At 40.8% G+C, this 18,433-nt stretch overlaps 1 protein-coding gene across 6 annotated transcripts in view; it reads left to right on the top strand.

Annotated features, from left to right (window-relative positions):
- Positions 1-18,433, top strand: part of TMCC1 (transmembrane and coiled-coil domain family 1) — a 374,903-nt gene that overhangs the window by 90,652 nt on the left and 265,818 nt on the right. For all 6 annotated transcript variants that reach the window (XM_073231071.1, XM_073231070.1, XM_073231072.1 and 3 more), the window contains one exon: positions 16,351-16,406. The gene's annotated coding sequence lies outside the window, so the exon portion shown is untranslated. The remainder of the gene's footprint in view (positions 1-16,350; positions 16,407-18,433) is intronic.

Genomic DNA, 18,433 nt, shown 5'->3' with positions numbered 1-18,433 from the left:
TTCCATCCCTTGACTTTTAGTCTGTGCTTATCTTTGGGTTTAAGGTGAGTTTCTTGTAAGCAGCATATAGATGGGTCTTGCTTTTTTATCCATTCTATTACTCTATGTCTTTTGATTGGTGCATTAAGTCCATTTACATTTAGGGTGACTATTGAGGGATATGTACTTATTGCCATTGCAGGCTTTAGATTCGTGGTTACCAAAGGTTCAAGGTTAGCTTCTTTAGTATCTTACTGCCTAACTTAGCTCGCTTATTGAGCTGTTATATACACTGTCTGGAGATTCTTTTCTTCTCTCCCTTCTTATTCCTCCTCCTCCATTCTTCATATGTTGTGTGTTTTGTTCTGTGCTCTTTTTAGGGGTGCTCCCATCTAGAGCAGTCCCTGTAGGATGCCCTGTAGAGGTGGTTTGTGGGAAGCAAATTCCCTCAGCTTTTGCTTGTCTGGGAATTGTTTAATCCCGCCATCATGTTTAAATGATAGTCGCGCTGGATACAGTATCCTTGGTTCAAGGCCCTTCTGTTTCATTGCATTAAGTATATCATGCCATTCTCTTCTGGCCTGTAGGGTTTCTGTCGAGAAGTCTGATGTTAGCCTGATGGGTTTTCCTTTATAGGTGACCTTTTTCTCTCTATCTGCCTTTAAAACTCTTTCCTTGTCCTTGATCCTTGCCATTTTAATTACTATGTGTCTTGGTGTTGTCCTCCTTGGATCCTTTCTGTTGGGGGTTCTGTGTAATTCCCTGGTCTCCTTGATTATTTCCTCCCCCAGTTTGGGGAAATTTTCAGCAATTATTTCTTCAAAGAGACTTTCTATCCCTTTTCCTCTTTCTTCTTCTTCTGGTATCCCTATAATTTGAATATTATTCCTTTTGGCTTGGTCACATATTTCTCTTAGTGTTGTTTCATTCCTGGAGATCCTTTTATCTCTCTCTATGTCAGCTTCTATACCGTCCTGTTCTCTGGCTTCTATTCCTTCAATGGCCTCTTGCATCTTATCCATTCTGCTTATAAATCCTTCCAGGGATTGTTTCACTTCTGTGATCTCCTTCCTGACATCCTTGATCTCCCTCCGGACTTCATCCCACTGCTCTTGCATTTTTCTCTGCATCTCTGTCAGCATGTTCATGATTTTTATTTTGAATTCTTTTTCAGGAGGACTGGTTAGGTCTGTCTCCTTCTCAGGTGTTGTCTCTGTGATCTTTGTCTGCCTGTAGTTTTGTCTTTTCATGGTGAGACAGATAGTGTGCAGAGCTGGTACAAGTGACCGCTGGAAGAGCTTCCCTTCTTGTTGGCTTGTGGCCTTGCTCACCTGGGAGAATAGCGACCTCTAGTGGCTTGTGCTGCGCAGGTGTGCGCAGACAGGGCTTCTGATTCTTGCCTTGCGGCTATGGAGTTTATCTCCGCTGTTGTTGTGGGATGACCTGGCTGGGGCTGCTCCTCCAAAATGGTGGAGCTGCGTTGGAGGGGGAGCGGCCGGGAGGCTATTTATCTCTGTGAGGGGCCTCCGTGCTCCCTGCTGCCCAGGGGGTTAGTGTGCCGAGACATCCCCAGATTCCCTGCCTCTGAACTAAGTGTCCCGGGACGCTTCCATCCATTTTGGGGTCCCTGTCCCTTTAAGACTTCCAAAAAGCACTCGCGAATAAACAACAGCAAAAAAATTAAATAAGTAATTTAAAGAAAAACAGACTTTTCTTTGTCCTAGGGCGCCAGCCTCAGGGACCTGCTCACTGGTCTTGCTACCCTGTTTCCCTAGTATCCAGCACCTCACGCATGCCTTGTGTCTGCGCTCTGGTGCGGATGGCTGTGGCTGGATGTTCAGCAGTCCTGGGCTTCGTCTCCCTCCCTGCTCCGACTCCTCTCCTCCTGCCGGGAGCTGGGGGGAGGGGCGCTTGGGTTCCGCCCGGCTGGGGCTTGTATCTTACCCCCTTCACGTGGCGCTGGGTTCTCACAGGTGTGGATGTGTTCTGGATGTTGTCCTGTGTCCTCTGGTCTCTATTCTAGGAGTTGTCTTTGTTATATTTTCATAAATGTATGTGGTTTTGGGAGCAGATTTTTGCTGCTCTACTCACGCTGCCATCTTGGCTCCACCTCTGACAGTTGTCTTTTTGAACAATTAAAATACGAAAAAAAAAGATTCTATTTTTACTTTCATTTATTCTTCATTTTTTTGTGTAGATTCAAGCTTCTCACTTCTATCGTTCTTTCTGCCTGAATAACTTGTTCTTTTTTTCTTTCTTTTTTAGTAATGTATCATTGATATACACCCTTATGAAGGTTTCACATGAAAAACATTGTGGTTACTACATTCACCTATACTATCAAGTCCCCTCCATACCCCATTGCAGTCACTGTCTATCAGTGTAGTAACATGCCACAGAGTCACTACTTGTCTTCTCTGTGCTACAATGTCTTCCCTGTGACCCCCCACACAGCATGTGTGCCAATCATAATGCCCCTCTATCCCCTTCTCCCTCCCAACCCACCCTTCTCTACCCATTCCCCCACCCGTCCCCTTTAGTATCCCTTCTTGGAGTTTGTGAGTCTGCTGCTGTTTTGTTCCTTTAGTTTTGTGAAGAACTTATAGGGTGTTCTGATGGCAATGAATTCTCTGCTTTTGTTGTCTGGGAAATATTTTATTTCTTCACTTATGAAGGCTGTTTTCACTGGCTATTGAACTGGTTGGGCAGTTTTTTCCTTTCAGCATTTTGAAGTTATCACTTCACTGTTTTCTTGCAAAGTTTCTGACAAGAAGTTTATTATAATTTTTATCCTTGGTTCTCTGTAAAATGTGTTTCCACCTCTCTGGCATCTTCCAGGATTTCTGTTTTCCTTACAGTAATTTGAAGATAATATGCTTAGGTGTATTTTTTTGGTTATTTATCCTGTGTTGTTCTAAGAGTTTCTCAAGTTGGTAGTTTGGTGTCTTATTACTAATTTTGGTAAGCTTTAAGCTTTTGGCCATTCAAATATTTCATCTTCTCTGTTTTATCTTTTTCTCCTGACATTCTAAGTATGTGCATGTTATACTGTTTGATATTCTCCCACAGAATGTGGATTTTCTCTCCTGTTTTATTTTCCTACTTGTTTTTCTTCTTTACATTTCAGGTTGGGTAATTTTTATTAACCTGTCTACAAGTTCATTAATTCTTTTTCATCTGTTTCAGGTTTACTAATAAGCTCATCAAAAGCATTTGTTACTGTGTTTTTATTTCTAGCATTTCCACTTGATTCTTATGATTTCCATGTCTCTATGAAATTAACTATCTGATCTTAAATGTTGCCTTTGCCATATTCACCATGTTTCAAATTCCCTGTCTGATAGTTCCAAAATCTGTGTCATATCTGATTCTAGATCTAGATCTGATCACTTTGTTGCTTCAAGGTGTGTTTTTATTACTGATTTTGGCATACCTCGTAATTTTTTGTTGAAAGCTGAACATGTTTTGTATAGAACAGGAAATACTGAGGTAAATATTTGATTTGCTTGGAGAAGACTACAAATTTTCTTCTGCTAGTCCTGTAGGGAGGAATTTCTTGTTAATCTGTTAGGGTTTGGACTGTGTTTGAAATTTATTGTTGCTGTGGTTACCAAAGTTGACATTTGTTGTTTCCATGGGAACCAGAGGCTTCAGATTACCCTAGTGTCCCTGTGTCCTAGTGTCCCTCATCTCACTGCTTGGCTTTGGGTTTTCCCTTTGTGCTGTTTCTCATAGTGAGTCTGTCTCTTGCAGCTATATTCCACTGTTATTTTTACTCAAAGCTTGTTAGTGTTGTTGTGGAGGATGAGGGGATATCTATCATCTATTCAGCCTCAGATTTAGGCAATTACTAGAACCTTGGTCTCAGAGGCATGTGTAGCCCTCATGAAGCCTTCCACTCCACTTCCAGGGATGGAATTTCTTCCCATCTTTCTTGTTCCCAACTGTTGTTTCTAGCTTAGTTTTTTAAAGCCTTTTTAAAGCTAAAGTTCTAGATTTTTAAAGCCCTTCCCTACTGCATTGTTATTTTTACTTTAGTGAAATAGTGAAGATTGGGTGTCATTGTCTGTCTTGCCAATGGGTTTCAGCCCTGGGCAAGTTCGCTATGGATTCAGTGTGACCAAAGAAATTGACAGCAAAACGTTGTTTGGGGTGAAAGGGTTTATTACCCGGCTTGGTCTCCAGCAGTAGGTCAAGCACTAGTGTCTCTGCCTCTGCCCAGAGCAATGGGCTGAGCTCTCTATATAGCGCAATAATAGCTTATTACTGACTTTGGCATACCTCATGGGCTGAGCTCTCTATATAGCGCAATAATAGCTTATTGCCTAAAGGTGTGGAAGTGTCAGCCTAGCAATAAGCCAGTTACATCATCAGGTGATTTAAGTTCAGTGAGGATCCTGGCCATAGGAACCCCAACTTCCCCACACTCTACCCCTCCAGCATTCTCACCTTATAATCTACACACTTTCAATCTTCCGCAATGGTCCTGTGCGAGAAAGCTGGAGCACTGTAACCAGATTCCACAATAGCAACATAGGATAACAACAACTTAGAGATAATAAAAATTAAGATACAGCAAGATTTTGATATAAAAATTACAATAATCCTCAAGCCAGAGGAAGTTCCCAATCCACAAAGACTTTAGGGGCGATAGAACACATGTTTTAATGTCACCAACATAGGAAAATCTTGTCCATCAGGTAGGATGCATGCAAGAGAGTGGTTCTGTGATAGGACTGTAGCAGGAAAGGGGTCTCCTCCAGGGCTAGTACACCATACTTTTACTCCTTTCCCTGTGGAGGTTACTGAAGGGTCTATATATAGTGCTACTGGAGGTGCATGCACTGGCCACGATAAAACAAAACTCCCCGGTAAGATGCTCCTACCTTCTGGCCATTCAGGTTATACTACTGTAACCTTTGGCAGCCACTCTGCTGTTATTCCAGGAATACACAGGAGGCCAGCTTACAGGCCTTGTCCCCAAGGTGCCAGGAGAGCCAGCCATCGTTGGTCCATATGTCGAAAGGTCCAAGGCCACGTCCACTCAATGGAGTCTCCAGGGTTCAGTGCAGTTGGTACTGGCAGCAGGATGTTATTCTGGTGGCCAAACCTTGGCTTCAGTGATTCTTCCTTAGTTTGTGGGAGGCAGCCATATGTGTTAACATGTCTACAGGGCTTAGGGCTCCCTTTCGGGGTCTCTCATTCAAACGCCATAGCACGGTCCATAAGCGGACTGACCATCCCCGCAGACTATTGGTATCTGACTTTAGTCGGGATTTTAACAAGCCATTGTGCCTCTCTATCATGCCTGCTGCAGTAGGATTGTATGGCACATGAAAATTCTACTTGATTCCCAGCTGTTGTACCCAATCTTGCAGTGTATGTCCAGTAAAATGGGTGCTCTGATCACTCTCAATCACCTGTGGTTGGCCATAGGCATCAAAGAGACGCTCCAGGCCTCTTTTGGTCGCCTGCTGGTCTACACAATGGGTAGGAAAAGCAACCAGAAGTCCAGTAGCTGTGTCCACACAAGTCATCATGTACTGATATCCTTCTGACACAGGTAGAGGCCCAGTATGCCACCTGACGAGGGGTATAGGCCCCTTAGCTATTGTTCCATGTTGCTGTGGAACTTGGTGTAAGTCCCTTTTGGAGCACATGACACACTCCTGCTGGTCTCTACTAACTTCTTCAAAGGTCAAAGGCAAGCCCCACCGACGGGCTACAGCCCACATTGTCTTTTGCCCTGCATGCAACAAACGCTGATGGTAGCCATTGGGCTACATCAGAGGCAGGCTTTCCTTCTACCAACGTATCTGGGCCAATTTATCTGCCTCATCATTTCCTGGGGATGCCAGTGGCAAATGACCTGTCACATCGTATGCTGTAATTATTTTAGTCTGACCACAGGCCCATAAGTCCTGCCATAATTCTTGCCCCCAAAGGGGTCAGTGACCAACCAACCATTTGGCATGGTACCAGGTTGGTAGCCACAGGGTCAAGCCCCAATAGACAGCCCAGCTGTCAGTACAGACAACTATAGGGGAGGGCTCCTTGCTGATCACAAGCCACACAACCTGCAACTCTGCCATGGGCTGCTGTTCCCCTCACTATCTTCCATCCATATTGTCTCAGTCTTAGGATGGAAAGCTATGGCCCTCCATTTTGGGGGCTGCCCACTGCTGGAGCCATCTGTGTACCATGCATCTTTGGGTATAGGGGCTCTTCCCTGCCGATAGGAACTCTCTTCTACTAATGGTTCAAAAGTAAGTTCTTCCTGCTTTTCACTAGTATATGTCACTGGCCCCAACAAGTGTTGGAGTTCTTCACTCAAGGGGGTACTAGAGAGGACACTATGCTGCTGTAGGTAAGCACCCCACTTGGCTAGTGTGGGTGTTTATGCCCACCACTCCATGGCTTTTGGGTCCAGTCTCGTACCCACCCCAAGATGGGATAGTTCATTATTACCTTTATCGGGACCATTCCAGTGATGGGTTCTATAGCCAGCAGGGCATGATACATGGCAGCCAGTTGTTTTTCTATCAAAGTGTATTGTACCTCTGCCCCCTTCCCAGAGTTGTGACCAGAATCCAACGGGTTGGCAAGTTCATTCAAGCCGCTGCCAGAGACCCCAGCCATAACCATCTTCAGTGACATGTTCAGGAACATCCAGCTCACAGAGCCTTGATGGGTCTATCACACTTAAGGCCTGCACTGCCTTGACTGCCCGTTTTGCTGTAGTAAAGACAAATGAACATGTCTCATCCCAGTCCCACCTGACGCCCTTTTGTACCAGTCGGTATAAGGTCTTCAAAATTTGTGCCAAGTGCAGTATAAACACTTTCCAGTAGCCTAGGAGACCCAGAAACTCCTGTAGCAATGCTACAGTTGTGGGGGTATTAAAGGCCTGGACTTTGTCTATAACTGTCTCTGGTATAACTTTGGTCTTACTCGACCAGACAAACCCAAGAATTTAACTGACAAACCAGGTCCCTGAACCTTGGTGCTGTTCACAGCCCATCCTTTCTCCTGTAAATGTTGCAGCAGTCTAGGTGCTGCACCTTCTAGATCAGAAAGAGAATTGGACGTGAGCATGACATAATCAATATAATGGTACAGCTGCACCATTGGCAGTTTCTCCCATGTAGCCAAGTCCTGGGCTACAAGTCCATGACAGATGGTGGGGCTATGGAGGTATCCCTGTGGGAGGACGGTGAAAGTCCATTGCTATCCTTCCCATGTGAAGGCAAACTATTCCTGACTTTCCTGCTCAATGTCAGTGGAAAAGAAGGCATTAGCAAGATCTACCACGTAATGGTATTTTCCTAGTTCATAGCTGAGGGTATCCATCAGACCTGCAATAGAGGGAATAGCAGCCTGCATAGGGGGTATGACTTTATTCAGTTCTCTGTAATCCACAGTCATATGCCAGGAGCCATCTGGCTTTTTACAGGCCACACTGGGGAATTGAAAGGACTGTGGGTGGGCTTTATAATACCCACCTTTTCCAGTTCTTGGAGAGTTTCTCCAGTCTCTTTATGCCCCCAGGCAGTTTGTATTGTTTGGTATTAGTCACCCGCCAAGGCACAGGCAAAGCTATGGGTGGGTACCTAGCATGTCCCTTCAGAACTGCCTTCCCCACACATACTCTCAGTCTGAACTCACCTGCAGTGGTCTGCAACCATAGACCCTGCAGGATATCTATCCCCAAAATATACTTAGGAATAGGAGATATATACACAGTATACTCTTTTGTGGGTAGACGCCCTATTCCCAAAGGGATTTGGGCTTTTTTTACTCTGATAGCCTCCCCCCTTGAAGTACAATGTTTCTCATCCTAGTAGTGAAAATCTCTTCATCTGGGTTATAATTCTCTGGACTATAGATGGCATTTCTTATGCCTAGCACTCGTAGCACCTGTTGGGAGTTCAGCATATGTCTGCCATCTAACAGGAGAGGATGGCAGATCACCCAGATTGGGCCACACAGCAAGAAGTGCAGCCATAAGCCAATCGAGGAGGGAGTGACTCCCTGGGGTCTGATGTACATTTTGTAATCGCTGCCTCAAGGCAGACTGCACTGTCAGGGAAGCCAGCTTTCCCTCTCTGATCCTGACAGAACAATTCCATCCACCCCTAAGTCCCACAGATGTAGGAACCAAGCGGATACTGACTCTGAGAGCTTCTGTCTAAACCAGGAGCCCAAATCTACCAGCTCAGCCTGAGTATAGGGGCAGACCACAGAGTGCTCCATGACCTGGGGAGGGGGCTGCTCCTCTCCTTGGGGAACTTTCAGCTGCTGGGTCTTTATTTTCTTTACAACCACTGGGTGTGCTTTCAATACAGGAGGCGCCAGTGCCTCCGGCACCACCCCTTCATCCTTCTCCAGCTCCTCCATTTCTGGGGCTGATGGCACCTTTCTTTCCCCTTCCCCGAGTGCTTCTTCTGGTGCAAACTACCTTTTCTACTGTGCCTCGTAGCAATAATACCTCAGTCTTCAGAAGGTCTCTTACCTTCAGCTCAGTGCTTCGCAGCTGATGTTCTCATGTCACCTCCACCTGTGCTTCCCTCAGGAGTTCGTCTTTTTCCTTGATGGCCCTTCCTCCAGAACACCGGGCAGTGCTGCTGTCTCATCTCCAATGGCACCTTGCTGCTGGTGCTCTCATGCTGCCTCCTCCTGCCTCAAGCCATCTCCTTCCTCAGGGAATCCACAGAGGTTTGCAGCTTGCGTTCTTGTGCCGCCTCCTCCCCTTCAATACCATTTCCCTCCTCAGGGCATCCACAGAAGTCTGCAGCTTACATTCTCATGCCGCCTCTTGCATCAATGCCATTTCTCTCCTCAGGGAATCTACTGAAGTTTGCAGCTTGCGTTCTTGTGCCGCCATTTCTTGGGTCTCCTCTGTAGACCTTTTTAAGACTGTGAGAAGCAGCCAACCCACAGTCCCCGCTGCCTCACGGGCACTCTGATTCTCAAAGGATCTGCTTACTATATCAAGAGCCACCCCTACTGCCTCAGGTGTCACCTCCACTTGCCTCCAGTCCTGGGGTGGGGCCCAGTCCTCTAGGAGGCAAGATACCTCAGACCACATACCCATTGGGGGACGATCCACTGTCTCTCCATTCGCAGGGGCAGCCTGCTGAAGCACCCCTCCCATAAGGGCAGCCTGTCTTTTTCCTTGGTCAACAGTGAATCCTGCCGACTACACCAATTGTCTTGCCAATGCGTTTCAGCCCTGGGCAAATTCGCTATGGCTTCAGTGTGACCAAAGAAATTGACAGCAAAACGTTCTTCGGGGTGAAAGGGTTTATTACCCGGCTTGTTCTCTGGTGGTAAGTCGAGCACTAGCGTCTCTGCCTCTGCCCAAAGCAATGGGCCGAGCTCTCTATATAGCACAATAGTAGCTTATTGCCTAAAGGTGTGGAAGTGGCAGCCCAGCAACAGGCCAGTTACATCATCAGGTGGTTTAAGTTCAGTGAGGATCCTGGCCATAGGAACCTCAACTTCCCCACAGTGTCCTTTCCTTTCCTCCAGCTATCATGGATTCTGCCAGTGTCCTCAAGGCACAGGCCTGAAGTTTTCCTTGCATGTTATACCTTTTGGTCCATAGGGAGCAAGGGAATTAGGTCTGGACTGATGGGCTTGGGCTCCTCTTCTACTACTCAAACTCTATAGGGGTGGGTGAGGCAGGGATGAGGAGCTTTCTCTGCATTCTCTCAGATTTCCCTGCATTGGAGGGCCTTTTGAGGTTCCTGAAGGAAAAGCCTGTAGAAGGGTGAGAACTCTGTTATGATGGCAGCCCCCAGGGATTTCACACTTTCCTCTTAGCTCACATTCAATCTTTGCAATTTGTCAGTATTTGTTTTGTAGTTTAATATTCCTAACTACAGTGGGATGCTTCATGCTCTTGGGGCTATATTTCCTTCAGTCAGGCACAGGGCCGTCCCTCATTCAGGGTTTTAGGTGCTTGTGTGTTGGTCCATCTGTGCTGTATTGCCTAGAGTTTGGGTCAGGAAAAAATGGGGTGGTAGAGGCTGGAGAAGAGTGTTGTTCCCTCCATTCTCTTGTTAAACCTTTGAATCCATGTTGTGGTCAGAGAATAACTTGAGACTTTCCTCAAGGCTCATCAGATAATCAGTTTTATAAATGATCTCTTTGTGTTTGTTAGAGTATTCTATAGTTATTCGATGATGTATTATATAAATGTCTATTTAGATTCAGTTTGTGAGTCATGCTGTTCATATCTATATTTTTATCCCCTTTTTCCCCCTTTTTGGGGTCATTTGTTCTATCAGCTACTGAGAGAGAGATTAAAAATTTTCCCACTATGATTATTGGTATTTTTCACTTCTCCTTGTAACTCTGTTAAGTTTTGCTTTATATATATTTGGAGACTATATTACTACATGCATACAAATTTTAAATTATTATATCTTCCTACTGAATTATACATTTAAGTCTATGAATTATACCTCTGTTAATGCTTTTTGCATTAAAGTCTACTTTGAGTACTATTACTTTACCTAGAGTGGCTTTCTTTTAGTTTATATGAGTTTTTCCATACTTTTTTTTTTAACTGTTCTCTGTTTTTATATTTTAGGTGTGATTCTTGTAAACACCATAATAGTTGAATTTTGTTTTTTATTGAGTACAGTAATTTTAATCTTTTGGTCTGATTACATTTAATGTTATTACTGAAATATTTTGGCTTATATTTGACATCTTACATTTGCTTTGTATATATTCTACTTGTTCTGAGATCTTTTTTTTTGTATTTGGGTATTTTAATTGTTTTTTCTTTCTATTAGTGTAGTGGTTATATACTCTTCTATTTTTTGTTTACTGTGGAGATTAAGATGTGTTTTAGAAAAAACAAGTTTATTTTTTTCAATACATAATATTGTCATAATGTATGAAATTCAAATGGTACAAAGGTTTTATAGTAGATGGTCTTCTTTTAGTGTCTGTGCACCAGCACCCAGCTCTCCTAAATGGCTCAGAAATGTTTTATCTACCATACAGTCACCTGACCTCTTCACTGACCCCCTAATGTACTGTGTTTTCTGCTCTGCAGCTAGAAGTCTTGGCCTATATCTTCGTTATTCATTCATCTTCCTGTCCTTTAAAGCTCAGTTAAAGCTCTCTTTCCTTCATGAAGCTTTTCTGAGCAAATCTAATCCTAACTGACCTTCTGACTTCTGATGGCAATTGCAGTTTTCCTCACATTTGTAGCGGTTAATATATGTTGTTCTGTGCAGTTTTCTTTAAGTTTCAATTATGTAAATCTTACTTTCCATCCTAGATTGTGAGTTCCTTGAGGGCAGGATAATAACTTTATTTAGTCTGTATGATGCTGAGCACATAGCAGATGCCCTAAAAGTACTGGTCTAGTTAAATTGCTTCTCTGATAGTAGTTGTCAGAAGCTAGTTTTCAAGGAAAATTTCAGTTTTGGTGCCTCTTGATTCTCAATTGTGCATGATAGATACAGTCTGTAGAGTTGCTTTTGAAGGCAGAATTGGAAGCTAGTTGAAAAGATATTTGTTTATAAAATTGTGTTTTTCATGTACTTGTTTTGCATTTCATGCTACTTTAAGATTAGAATTAATGGAACATCCATTCCTAATTCAGTATCATAGCGTAAAAATACTCATTGATACTTATTAATATTTTGATACATGCCATTTTCTTTTTTAAAAAAGTTTTTTATATTAAGGTTTATGTATTCATCCACTTTCCTCTCCTGTGATCTGTTCTCTGTGGTTGAGTCATAATTAAGTTTAGTGTGTTTGTTCCTTTATTTTAGTTTTTAGATTTCACATATAATGCTAATTCTTTCTCTTTTCTGATTTGTTTCACATAGCTTAACACACTTTAGATCCATCCATGTTGTCACAAATGGCGAGATTTCATTCTTTTTATTTTTATTTATTCATTTTTATAAATTATTTTTTTAAGGTATCATTGATATACATTCTTATGAAGGTTTCACATGAAAAACAATGCGGTTACTACATTCACCCATATTATCAAGTACCCCATTGCAGTCACTGTCTATCAGTGTAATAAGATGCCACAGAGTTACTACTTGTCTTCTCTGTGCTATACTGTCTTCCCCATAACACCCCCAACACCATGTGTAATAATCATAATACCCATCAATCCCCTTCTCCCTCCCTCTCCACCCACCCTCCCCAGTCCCTCCCCTTTGGTAACTGCTAGTCCTTTCTTGGAGTCTGTGAGTAGTCTGCTGCTGTTTTGTTCCTTCAGTTTTGCTTCATTGTTGTACTCCACAAATGAGGGAAATCATTTAGTACTTGTCTTTATCTACCTGGCTTATTTCACTTAGAATAATACCCTCTAGCTCCACCCATGTTGCTGCAGTTGGTAGGATTTGTTTGTTTCTTATGGCTGAATAGTATTCCATTGTGTATATGTACCACCTCTTCTTTATCTATTCATCTACTGATGGACACTTAAGTTGCTTCCATATCTTGGCTATTGTCAATAGTGCTGCAATAAACATAGGGGTATATATGTCTTTTTGAATCTGAGAACTTGTTTTCTTTGGGTAAATTCCTAGAAGTAGAATTCCCAGGTCAAATGGTATTTTTAGTTTTTTGAAGAATGTCCATATTGCTTTCCACAATGTTTGAACTAGTTTATATTCCCACCAGCAGTGTAGGAGGGTTCCTTTCTCTGCATTCTTGCTAGCATTTTTTGTTCCTAGTCTTTTCTATGTTGGCCATCCTAACTGGTGTGAGGTGATATCTCATTGTCATTTTAATTTGCATTTTCCCGATAATTAGCGATGTGGAGCACTTTTCATGTGCCTGTTGGCCATCTGAATTTCTTCTTTGGAGAAGTGTCTGTTCATGTCCTCTGCCCTTTTTTTAATTGGGTTATTTGCTTTTTGGGTGTTGAAGATTTCATTCTTTTTAATGGCTGAGTAATATTGTATTATATATAAGCACCACATATTTTTTATCAATTTATCTGTTGATGGACATTTAAGTTGTTCCCATATTTTGGCTATTGGAAATAATTCTATAGTAAACATAGGAGTGTGTATATCTTCTCAGATTAGTGATTTTTATTATGAATAAATTCCCAGAAGTGGAATTGCTGGGTTATATGGTATTTGTGTCTATTTTTAGTTTTTTGAGCAACCATCATTCTGTTTTCCATAGTGGCTGCACTAGTCTGCAATCCCCACAGTAGCATATGAGGGTTCCTCCTTTAGGGTACCCAGACCCATTTCCAATTTCCAGTGTGCCTGTGTGTGTGTGTGTGTGTGTGTGTGTGTGTGTGTGTGTGTGTGTATTTGTAGGGGAGCAGTTTCCCCTCATACCACATCAAGCAATTCTCGAACACCAGCAGGGTATCCAAGAATTCAACTCAGTTGTGACATTATCTGCCTGGAGACAGCACTGTATTCCCCAGATTAAGCACTCAGTCCCTCAAGGCTGCCCTCTCACACCCCAACTCCAGACACCAGTCACAAGCCCCAGGCTACTGCCTGTCTTCAGACCCACTGGACTACAGTTTAGAGGTTCAAGTCACCTCCCCCTTAGGTTCAGTTAATTTGCTAGAGCTCCTCACAGAACTCAGGAAAACAGTTATTTTTACCAGTTTAATAAAGGATACTGTAAATTACACATTAATAGACAGATGAACAGATACATTGGGAAAGGTCCCAAATAAAGGAGCTTCTACCCTCATGGAGCTTGGGGCTTAGGTCAGTGACTTGTTCTGATTTCCTAAGCATGGAAGCTCTTTCTTAGCAGGGAAACAGGATGCAAAAACAGGGCAAACATTCTTTCAGGCGTTTTTGTGAGGGCTTCATTGCATAATCATGATTGACTGAGTCATTGTCCATTGGCTAATTGGCTGAGTCAACCTCCAGCCCCTCTGTCCTGTCCCCTCCAGGGGTTGGGAGTTAGGAGCAGAAAGTTCCCATCCTCTGATCATATGGTTGGTTCACCTGGCAACCAGCCCCTACCTTTGAGTGAGGTCCAGAAGTCTCCTCATTAACATAATAAGGCACCCACTTTATCTTCATGGCACTGAAGCATTTTCAGGAACTGTGAATCAAGACCAAATATATCTTAAGAAATATATTTTGGTTATTTGAATGACCATCCATATATGTATTTCTTATAAATCATTATATCACAGTTTTCTTTTCTCAACATCCTTGCCAACACTTGTTATTTCCTGTCTTGTTGATATTAGCCATTTTGACTGGTGTGAGGTGCTATCTTTTTGTAGTTTTGATTTTCATTTTCCTAATGATAAATGATGTTGAGCATCTTTTCATGGGCCTGTTGGCCATCTGTATGTCTTCTTTGGAAAAATGTCTCTTCAACTCCTCTGCCAGTTTTTAATTGAGCTTTTTTTTCTTAATGCTGAGTTGGATGAGTTTTTTTTATAAATTTCAGGTATTAATCCCTGATTGGATATATCATTTACAAATATATTCTCCCATACAGTAGGAGGTTGCCTTTTCATTTTGTTGGTGGTTTCCTTTGTTGTACAAATGCATTTTAGATCTTTGTAGTTCTACCTGTTTATTTCTGCTTTTGTTTCCCTTGCATGGGGTGACATATCCAGAAAAAATATATCAATTTGATGTTCAAGTGTTTACTGCCTGTGTTTTCTTCTAGGAGTTTTCTTCTTTCAGGTTTTATTTTTAAGTCTCTAATTCAGTTTGAGTTTATTTTTTGTGTGTGGTGTAAGAGAGGATCCAGTTTCATTCTTTTGCATGTAACTGTCCAATTTTCTCAATACCAGTTATTGAAGAAACTATCTTTTCTCCATTGTATGTACTTACCTTCTTTGTTGTATATTAATTCACCACACGGGCATGGGTTTATTTCTGGGCTCTATTCTGTTCTATTGGTCTGTGTATCTGTTCTTATACCAGTACCATAATATTTTGCTTACTGTAGCTTTGTAGTATAGTTAGGCATCAGAGCCTGTGATACCGACAACTTTCTTCTTTCTCCAGATTGCATGGGCTGTTTGGGTGTTTTTGTGGTTCCACACAAATTTTAGGATTACTTGCTCTAGTTCAGTGAAAAAATGCCATTGCTTTTTTCTGTAGATTACTTTGGACAGTATGGCGATTTTAACAATATTAATTCTTCCTGTTTATGAGCATAGAATAGTTTTCCATTTATTTTTATTTTCTTCAGTTTTTTTCATCAGTTTCTCAAAGTTTTCAGAATATAGGTCTTTCACCTCTTTGGTGAAAACTATTCCTAGGTATTTAATTCATTTTGATGCATTTGTAAATGGGATTGATTTCTTAATTTCTCTTTCTCTTAGTTCATTATTTATATACAGAAACACAACAGATTTCTGTATATTGATTTTTGTATCCTGTGACTTCACTGAATTAATTAATTCTAGTAGGCTTTTTGTGGAGTCTATAAGGTTTTCTATATACATCCAGTATCCTGTCATCTGCAAATAGTGACAGTTTACTTCTTCCTTACTGTTTTGGATGCCTTTTATTTCTTTTTCTTGCCTGATTGCTATGCTAGAGCTGCCAGCACTATGTCAAATAAAAGTGGTGAGAGTGGGCCTCCTTGCTTTTCACCTTCTTGCCATTAAGTATGATGTTAGCTGTAGATTTATCATATATGGCCTTCATTATGTTGAGGTATGTTCCCTCTATACCTACTTTGTTGAGAGTTTTTAATCGTGAATGGATGCTGAATTTGTCAAATGCTTTATCAGCATCTTTTGAGACAATTGTGTGGTTTTTATCCTTCCTTTTGTTCTGTGGTAGATTACATTGATTGATGCAGATATTGAATCTTGTAATCCTGGAATAAATCCTTCTTGGTCATGGTGAATGATCCTTTTAATGTATTTTTGAATTCAGTTAATAATTTATTGAGGATTTTTGCATCTCTGTTCATTAGGGATATTGGTCTGTAATTTTCTTTTTTTTTTTGTAGTGTCTTTTTCTGGTTTTGGTATCATAGTGACCTCCTGGGATCAATTGGGAAGCTTCAACCTTTTCAGTTTTTTTGGAATAGTTTGAGAGTATTAGTTATTAATTCTTCTTTAAATGTTTGTAGAATTCTCCTGTGAAACCACCTGGTTCTCAACTTTTGTTTGTTGGGCTTGTTTATTTTTTAAGTACTGATAAAGTAATTTTTCCCCAAAAAAATATCTTCTTTCTTGATTATATTTTTGAAAAATCAGAAAATAGTGAAAAATATTAGAAAAAATTGCTCTCCTCCTACCAGTGAGCGATAAGTTGTTATGTATATATTTAATTTTTGTGTGTATATGTCTGTGTAGTAGGTAAGTTTCCTGCCTCTAAGTTTCTCACTTTGTAATTCTTATTGTTTTCTTTTCAGCTTTTCCTAAAAGGATTCCTGCATACCTTAGAAGTGCTTGAGGAGGAGTGATAAAGGCAAGTATCCAACTTTTTATAGTCATCAAAATAACTCGGTTCACAGCCAAACCAAAAAGCTTTGGGCACCATATCCATAGACAACAGCAGCAGCCATCACCACCAAAAGCCTGGAAAGAAAACTTACAGGAAAAAAGAGAAAGATGATATTCATATGTAATTTGGAATTTCTTTTAGTACACCCTTCTGAACATTTGACAGATTTTAAAAACATTTTTTACATACTGTTTTTAAAATATGTGTTATTTTAGTAATTATTGAATATTAAAATTGCATTTTAATACATATAACTTAAAAATACATAATATGTCTGATATTAATTCAGAACAACTTGTTGTTTGAATGTGAACTAATGGCATATTATGTCTTTGGCAGAATCGTTGTAGAAAAATTGTTAAAAATTCTGAGAATTTAACAGTTATCTGAAGTGCCTGGTCTGTAGGTGGCTACCTTTTCCTCTTCTTTTTCCCACTTTCTGTTCCTTTTCCCTACTGCCTTCTTCCCATGTCCTTTTGTTCCCCTTTTCTCTACTTCTACTGGTTTACTTGTAAGAACTTTCCTTTCCAGAGAAGCTGAGTGAACAGAGAGAAGCCAACATTTCCTTCTTACTAAAGTTGACTTAGCTTTGCAGTTGAATTTGTTTGTGTTAAACCAGGTATCTCAATATAGAATTTTATAAAGTGAGCATCAGTTATTGCTCATTTGACTTTACTGCTTTATAGAAGAATATAGGAGAGTCCTAAAAAATTGTGACACTACTGATTTCCTCTGGGGTTTACATTCATACTCTTACTGTCAACAGTTTTATAGAGTTAATTATCACAGCATGACTGTCTTTGGTACAGCATTATTATTTTGGGCACAGCATTTGGCCTTCTTTAATATTTGGCATATATTGAAAGGTGGCCATAAAAATTTTCTCTTGGCTTACAGAAGTGTGTCAAGCTTCAAAAATTTGGTATTTCTAGTTCGTTGATATCACAGCAAGAATGCAGATGATAGCTATAAAAGTACTAGATTATATTTTAGACAATAGGTTGCTTGTTTAGTCAGTTACAGTTTATAGTCAGTAGGTTGCTTGTTTTTCAAAGTTCTTACCTAAGCCTTGATGTTTAAGGCTCAATTTGGGTGTCTTTAAGGTTACATGTAAGATAAGCCTCTGCTAGTTAGTATGATTAAGTTATGTCTTGTCTTTACAAATTCCAGAATCCATTACTGTTCTTTGCAACTGTGTAGAAAGCCTGTGCAAACTTTGGCTTGGAAATTGACATGCTATTTCCAGGTTTTCCTAGGAGTGCTGAAATTTCCTTGTAATCACTCACTTTGAATTATTTGAAAATAAATGATGTACAAATGCTATTGAAATCTCAAAGGGAATTACTAACATTAAAAATGTATCATATTCTCCATCTTTTAAAAACAAGAAGCAGATGGCCACTTAATTGGTTTATAACACTGCCCAAAGAAACAAATTTGCTGAGTAATAAGTTCCTAATGCCTTTATTTATGAGACAAGTAGGTCATTTGGTTTTCCAACTTACCTAGACACTATTCCTTAATTCATGGGAGTCTTTTGTGGGAGGAACGTAGTTTAATTTATATATTCTACTTACACAAACAATAAAAAAATCAGTTGTGTTATTTAGCTAGTGCAATGCAAATAAGGAAAAAGTAAATTATTTCTTATTATCAGTCTGCTGCTTTCACATCCTCCCATCTTCTCAGGGTCTAAACAGTCCAGTGCTAAGAGTTTCATTGATGTTCACTATTACTGGATTGTCTTGGTACATAGCCCTTTTTCTCTGAGGAGCTCTATACTTTGCAGAGTGGAAATAATTTCATAACTATTAGTCTGCCATGCAAACTCATGAGGGAAGATGAGGATAATTAAATACATATATACTATTGGCAACATTTTTGTCCACAAGGAACCCCAGAAGACTCCAGAAAGGCTAAAACAGCTGTTAGTCTAATAAAGACTAAGAGTATCTCTCTTGGTTCTCCAGTGGGAAAAGAAAATAACAAAA

The sequence above is a fragment of the Manis javanica genome, chromosome 3 (genome assembly GCF_040802235.1).
Source record: "Manis javanica isolate MJ-LG chromosome 3, MJ_LKY, whole genome shotgun sequence".
In the NCBI taxonomy this organism is placed as follows: Eukaryota; Metazoa; Chordata; class Mammalia; order Pholidota; family Manidae; genus Manis; species Manis javanica.
The sequence above is the reverse complement of the archived record's forward strand: the minus strand, read 5'-3'. Positions and strand labels throughout refer to the sequence as shown.